General features: G+C 44.3%; 1 pseudogene; it reads right to left on the reverse strand.

Moving 5' to 3' along the window:
• Nucleotides 1–6,472: 6,472 nt before the first annotated feature.
• Nucleotides 6,473–7,742, reverse strand: LOC130028344 (TAR DNA-binding protein 43-like; annotated as a pseudogene).
• Between the last annotated feature and the right edge of the window lie 240 nt (nucleotides 7,743–7,982).

Raw genomic sequence — 7,982 nt, forward strand, 5'->3', positions numbered from 1 at the left:
TGTTACTTTATATTCCCCAGACAAATGCAATCTTTCTATGTCCATCCCTCTGTTTTTGACTCATTTTGCTTAACATGATACTTTCCATGTTGTACCACTTGTATGTAAATTTCATGACTTCATCTTTTCTAACAGCTACATAGTACTCCACTGTGTAGATGTACCAGAGTTTCTTTAAACAGTCATCTGTTCTTGGGCACTCAGGTTTCTTCCAGTTTCTGGCTATAGTAAGGAGTGCTGCAATGAACAAACAAGTGCAGATGTCACTTCGACTATACATTTTTGCCTCTCTGGGATATATTCCCAGGAGTGGTATTGCTGGCTCAAATGGGAGCTCAATTTCTAATTTTTTGAGAATCGTCCATATTGTTTTCCAAAAGGGCTGAACCAGTCCGCATTCCCACCAAAAGTGAAGGAGTGTTCCTTTCTCGCCAGATCCACGCCAGCATTGGTTGCTTTTGTTCCTTTGAATGTGGGCCAGTCTCTGAGGTGTGAGATGGTATCTCATTGTGGTTTTGATCTGCATCTCCCTTGATTAATGATGTAGAACGTTTTATCATGTGCTTTTTTGCCATTCTGATTTCTTCTTTGAGAAAGTTTCTGTTCATTTCATTGCCCCATTTTTTGATGGGGTTGGATGTTTTCCCAGGACCCGGCTTGCTCGCATGGTTGTCTTTCATCTAGTGTTCTGCTAATCCTATTCTGGATGACTTCAGATCAACACACTCATGTTATTCAATAAACTCCTGTCTTCACTGAGCTTTTTCCCTTCTGCCTTAGTACTTAGTTCTTCTTCTTCTTCTTTTTTAAATCCTCCTAATCTATTTCATTGCCTTTTCTGTATAATCCAAGTATCTTAAAATGAAAAGAAAATGAATTTCTCATGAGATGTCTGGCACTGGAAAAAAGTGTATTTTTTTAGAAGACCAACAGTTATATAAATAAAAATATCAAACAGAAATTCAGTATCAGAATCGATAATTCAATAATTTCTCCTTTACTGCCTTGACAATTTCTAGTGACTGCTTGAAGATATTTATGATGCTTTTATCTCAGAAATCATTGAATCAAATTTGGGATAAATCCTGCAGCTGAAATGTGCTCAGTCTAGCTGCCAATCACATATCTGTCAGACACATGAGTGATATGGATAATGTTTGTCATGAATGGTGCATCCCCACTGACTAATACCAGTCAAGTAAGCCCCTTTCTCATATTTCTCTCTAGGACCAGGAGGCCACTAAGGCAATTAATTACAGCCTACACAGCAATGTAAAAGCCAGGAACTTTGACAATAAAAACCATTTCAGCAGTATATCCCTTGTTTTCTGGAATAGTCAATGGAAGTGAAATTAAAAGGAAATGAAAATAACATGTTAAGGGTGTTGAAGCAATAGTACAGCGGGGTAGGGCGTTTACCTTGGATGCGGCTAACCTGGGTTCGATTTCTGGCATCCCATTTGGTCCCCGGAGCACCACCAGGAGTAACTCCTGAGTGCAAAGCCAGGAGTAACCCCTGAGCATCGCTGGGTAAGACCCAAAATGCAACAAAAAAAAAAAGAAAAGAAAATGACATGCTCAGGATTTGCCCTTAAACAATTAAAGATCACTTGGTCGACAAGCCTTTATATTAGTCTTTATTTTTTTATTTTCATTTTTATATCAAAGTCTTTAACAATAATATGGTGAATTGGCTACTCAGTTGTAATTTTTCTATTATTTTATCACCTGTAAAGAAGTTTAGGTAATCAACTATTTTCATCAACCTCATTTGAGACTAAGAACTCCCTTTTGTTGACTGATTAATGGCAGTGTATGAAGAGACGATTAGCTGTAGTTGGGCAGTGGTTCTGCATCTCCCTCACATTCTAGTTTTATATACTCTGCTGTGGCCCCTACTACCATACGCTCCACACTGATTGAGGCCAGTGATTAGTGGCAGAGAATAGGAGCTGACTTCCCACAGCCAAGCACCACTCCTAACCATGCCCTTACCCTTCACCCTCTGACTTTCCACAGCCAAGCAGCACTCCTCACCGGGCCCTTACTCTTCACCCTCTCTCTTTCTTTCATCTCAGTCCAGCGCCAACTCTACGACTTCCTCCCCTTCACCCACCTTTCCTGATGAGGCTGAGATCTGCTCCCCCTGAAACAAGAACAAAATTTCATTCTTAGTCTTCTTAAGTGGAGGATTCTCTGCATCTCTCTGCATTTTTAAGATGGTTGTTGGGGTTGATTTGCTGTCCAAACATCAATTCTTTTCCCATTCTTTGCCAGCTGGCTATGCTACTCTCATCTCCTGCTCACCGCTGTTATGTGGTGGTTTGGAAACAGCCTTACTCACTGGACTGGACTATCAAAACTGTGGCATGGTTTTGCTCTCCAGCATCTGCTATCATCAATAAAACTTCATTATCCTTGTCGTTGACTCACCTAATATCCTAGACTTTTGGTTTTGTGATCTCTACTCTACCTTAGCAATCTGATACCTGTGTCATTTCCTTTCTCCAAATGCTGGATCTGCTGAAATAATCAACGCAGACATTCCCTCTCTGACAAATCTTTTGGTCTTTTTGGTTTGCTGGTTCAAAGACTTCCAACAACCCTGTGCTGTGACAGTACCTGATCTTCCTGTCCAAATTTGTACCTGTCCTCTTCTGTCCATCAGCTTCCTCCTGTCCTTCTCCTCTCTCCTTGGTACCTAATTTTATTCATTCTCTAAAATTTTGACTCTTTAATTGAAACTTTTTGTATATCCATGATGTTATGATGTTATATGAACCCAACCATTCTCCTTTCTAGCTTGGGCATAAGCATAACATTATGCAATTGAAAATTGCACTGACAAAGATAGTTGGAAATGATCACTCTAAGAACTGCTGGCTGAAAATAGGTAAAAGAACAAATAGGATAACCTCTCAGTATCTGTGTTTCAAACCATAATACCCAAAACTGGGGAGGGGGATAGATGGGGGGGGACAGACAGAGACAGAAAGAGATGGGGAAAAACAGGCAAAGCGAGAAAGAAGGAAATTGCCAGCTGTAGAGAGAGGCTTGTGGGGGAAGAGTGACGGGAGGGAAACTAGGGACACAGGTGGTGGGAAATGTACACTGGTGGTGGGATTGGTGTTGGAACACTGTTTGACTGAAATCTGACCATAAATGGCTTTTCAACTCTTTATCTCTTGGTGATTCAATTAAAGAAAGAAGAAAAGAAAATGCATAACTAGACAGGTTGTTATTATGAAAAAAATCAAGGCACTGATTCCAACTGTCATTGAACACTTGCTAGAGACCTTATCAACGTTGTTTGGTTGTTATTTGTTTTTATTTTGGGGCATCACCTGGGTATGCTCAGGCCACTCCAGGCTCCGTGCTCAGAGATCACTGTGCTTGGGTGATGATATGTGGTGCTGTGAGCAAACCAGGATCAGCAGTGTGCCAGGCAGGCGCCTACCCTATACAGTCTCAAGCTTTTAATCCAAGTTTTAAAAGTTAAATTCTGCTGTTCTACTTTAGTGATTGTGAAATCCATTCGTTTTTCCCCTGTGTCTTTTTCAGGAGGTGGTCTGGCCTCCCAGCTCAAAGCTGTAAAACTTTGACATCTTTCAACCTAAAGAAACTGTCTGGAGCTAAACCCACCCACCCTATCCTCTCCAACCCAATGTTTCATCAAAGGCATAGTTCTTTTGTCTGTGTCAGCTGCTTCCCCTTCCTCAGGTAGCCTTACTCAGTTATCTCTAGGAATTATTTGTCAGTGTTCTTTGTCAACCATATCTTCTCTACTTGGTCTATAGACTCTTTTAAAGGCTCTGTCATATCAGTTCTTTAATTGCACTTTCACTACATTCTCTTTCTAGACAACCTCCTCTCCTTTCTATATGTGTTATGATATCTGTGTGATGATAACTACCAAGACATTATGGGAAATTATTCCTCCTCCATCCAAGGTGAAACAGTATATCTAACTTTTACCCAGACCTAACTTGCATAATTTAGGGTCACCTCAACCATATGTGAAACATGTAATCGTTTTCATCCCCTCACATATCAATTAAAGTTTCAACTTCTGTATTTTTATGGATTTGAAACCACAAACCACCTAATTGTCTCAAACCAAGAATCTGGTGGTTACCTTCACCTTCTAGTTGTCCTTCACCCATTCTAAATAAATCATATGCAAAGTCTTATTCATTACTCTTTGGTATCTCAAATTACAGTCTTATCTTTATTTCGGTTAGTCTTTGGTCCAACTACTATTACAAATCTTTGAGATAACTTGAGAATATTAGTGGGCTTATTACGTACACTTTTTCTTCTTTCTTTCTTTCTTTCTTTCTTTCTTTCTTTCTGCCTTCTTTGGCTGAGGAATAGAAAAAAAGAAAGTGGCTTACATATAATGTGAAAAATTCACTGAGACTCCTAGATGTAATCAATGTCTCAATTAAAATTTAGAACATTTCTATTATTCAGAAAGTTCTTTTGTATGCTTTTCTAGTCATTCTTTGCCCAAATAATCCTAGACTGGAGCAAGTAGCCTGGGTTATTATACCATAATCTGTTTTGCATTTTTATGTATTTCTAATTACAAAGTATGCTGCCTTGTGTCCAGTATAAGGTTTATAGAATCCCAGGGGCTGGAGCTATATAGTGCAGCTGCCCAGGGTTCAATTTCCAGGACTCCATGTGGTCCCCAAGGCACCACCAGGAGTGGTCCCTGAGCACAGAGCTAGAAGTAAGCTCTGAGCCCCAACACTAAAATGAAAGAAAAGAACATAAAAGTATTTATAGAATTCCATGAATAATTCTTTTGTATCAGGGAGAAGCATTCTATTACAGGGATTTATCACAATTTGTACACTAACCAGTGGATAAATGTTTGGATGAGTTCCAGTTTCTCTAAAGCTGATGTGTATTTTTATACAGTTTGTGTATACATATGCTGTCATATCTTCTAGGGAGAAATACAAATGGAGTTGCTAAGTATGTATGTACATTTAATTTTCTAAGGAATTTGCCACCATCACATTTGCTGCCTATTTATGAGGATTCCAGTGGCTTGCATTCTCACCAACTATAAAATTGTTGGACTTTTATATTTTAACCTTGAACACTTTTTTATTTAAATCAGTTTTATTTCAGAATTTCCAACATTGGCAACTCTTATAAAAGCATCCAAGCACAGGGTACAAGACCGCCAACCGCATCCTCGGGGTGGGCAGGCCCCAGGATCGCTCCCCCCCCCCCCCCCCCACTGGCGACTCCGCTCCGAGACTCCTGTACAGCACGTAAGCTCAGCTCACCAGCGCCAGGCCACATGACCACACCAACAGATCAGGAGCAGGAGAGGACACACACCATACAGCATTCACAGCAGTTGACAAGGGGGCGGGGCATACCAGTATCGTGTCACTAACACATTCAGCTAACGTTGGTTTGCTAAGAGCAAGACTCACTTCAAGTCTTCCAACAGACGTGTATGTCCTTTGAATGCAAGAAACATTCGTACGTATGTTATCTGCTACCATGGCTCTCCGCACACTCTCGCACCAAAGCCACAGGTTGAGAGACACATCTCGCCCAGTTAAAGAATCTCCATTATGCACCACCAAGTCTCTGCACACGCTCTCCTGTCCTCGCTCATACCAGCGTCTCATGCCCCGGCACCACCATCAATCCCACACAAGGTTTCAGAAGTTCAGACAGCCTTCTGGTTCACAGCACAGCCTTGCCGTCACAGCGTTGATCCGCCTCCAGGAAAGAAAGAGTAGCAGATAAAAATGGGACACCCACCGTCAGAGACGAAGCCCGTCGGTGTGGGGACGAGCTCTTGCGTGCGTGGGCAAAGCAGCGGACAGAGCCCCACGGCGCAGTGAGTACAGCACTCCTGTCAGTGAGTGCTTCTTCCACAGACATTTGAAATGAGATGAACTGCAGAGATTAAATGAAGGCTTCATATCATACTCTCGCATATGAGGGGAGACAAGCGTTAAGAAATTGAACAGAAAGAAAAGAACCGAACATTGCAACACCACGATCTCCAGGGACCTTCCTACGGAGAAAATCTGTATGGTGGGGTTCAAATTAAAATGAGGAGGAAAGACTGCAGCTCTAACCAATGGGTTCCACTTTGAACATGCAAATAATTCAGGTGACAAGTCCAGGGATAAAATAATTACAGGAGAAGCCTCTTGATAGCAATTGTGGTGTTGGTTTACCTGTCAGGCTAACAGCAGTTCACTTTCAAACACTCAAGAGTTCAACCCGTTATGTAACAAAACTTAGAAAATTCCTTTAGCTTTTCTTCTTTTTCTAAATGAAAGATGTCAAAAATACTCCTGAATATACTCCACACCGAAAAAAAAACAATTTTGAAAATTCTTAGTGCGTATGTATCTTACAATATATTTACGATGAGTTTAGAAAAATTTGAATTCCCACCAGTCTCTAGCGTCTAACTGACCAGCCCAGCCTACATGCCCCAGCCCGACGACTTCGAGTCCATGCTGGAGCTGAAGTCCATGCATTGAAGCCGCTACCGGAGCCCGCATTGGAGGCCGACCCCCACCCGATGGCGGCGCCCGAGTTGGAGCCGCTGTACGGGTTGTTCCCGGAGCCGAAGGCCTGGTTGGGCTCCCTCTGCATGTTGCCCTGGCTCAAGTTGTTCCCTGACGGGCCCGACTGGTTCTGCTGACTGGCCAGCATCCCCATCATGCCCCAGCTGCTCTGCAAGGCGGCCTGGGCCGTGGCCCTCATGGTCTGGTGGATGCTGAAGGCGCCGAAGTTCATCCCGCCCCCCATGTTGCTGCTCTGCTTGTGGCCCAGCCCCGCCCCGCCGCCCCGGCTGTTCCCGAACCCGCCCTGGTTCCCAAAGCCACCCGGATTACCACCAAATCTTCTACTTCTCTCTAACTGCCTATTGCTATTGTGCTTGGGCTCCACATTGCAGATATGCACGCAGAGGATGCCTTTGATGATCAGGTCCTCGCCACACAGGGACTGGGCCACCTGATCATCTGCAAATGTGACGAAGGCAAACGCCCCCCCCCCCCCCCAAGGGCTTGGGCATGAACACATCGACCACCTCCCCGTACTGGCAGAAGACCTGCCGCAGCTCGTCGGCAGTCAGGTCCTGGGTGCAGCGGCCCACAGACACCTTCCTGCTCCTCAGAGGCTCATCCGGGCTTTGCTTAGAATTTGGAAGTTTGCAGTCACACCACCGTCCATCAATCATGTGTCGCTGGGACATCACCTTCACTTGGGTCTCATACTCCGTGAACCGCACAAAGCCAAACCCTCTTTTGGTGACCAGTCTTGATATCTTTTTTTTTACCTGGACCATGAGGACCTCCCCGAAGGTGCTGAAATACTCCTTGAGGTCCTGCTCGGTGGTCTTCCAGGGCAGGCCGAGCACGATGGGGTCAGACGTCTTCTGCACGGCCCTTTTCACCTTCACCTCCGACGAAGCATCAGACTACTCCATGTTCCTTTTGTCATCTTTGGGGTAGTTGACCACGTAGTCCCGGTTGCCCCAGCCCACGTCGGGCGCGTGCAGGATGCCCTCCACCAGGCGCGCGCACGCCGCGCATGCACTGCGACACGGGGTTCCGGTAGCGCAGGCTGCAGGCGCCGGGGAACTGCGCCGTGACCGTGGACAGCAGCACGGTGCCATCGTCCTCCGACGGGATCTCGACGGGCTCGTCGTTCTCGTCCTCCTCCGTGACTCGGATGTACTCGGTCATCTTCGCCCGCTCGGTGTCCGCTAGGTCGCTCGGAACCCACGAGGCGGCGCACGCAACGACAGCGCCCACGACCGCTCGCTCTCGGCTCGCACTAACCTTGAACACTTTGATGTATTTATTATTCATGTATTTCTATATTCTTCGTGACATCATATTCAAGTATTCAAGTATTTTACACATTCTTAAATCGAGCTCTTTGGGTTCACCAATGTCTTCTATTTTGCATAATTTTTAAATTGG

Source organism: Sorex fumeus, unplaced genomic scaffold, assembly GCF_029834395.1.
Source record: "Sorex fumeus unplaced genomic scaffold, SorFum_2.1 ptg000039l, whole genome shotgun sequence".
Lineage (NCBI taxonomy): Eukaryota > Metazoa > Chordata > Mammalia > Eulipotyphla > Soricidae > Sorex > Sorex fumeus.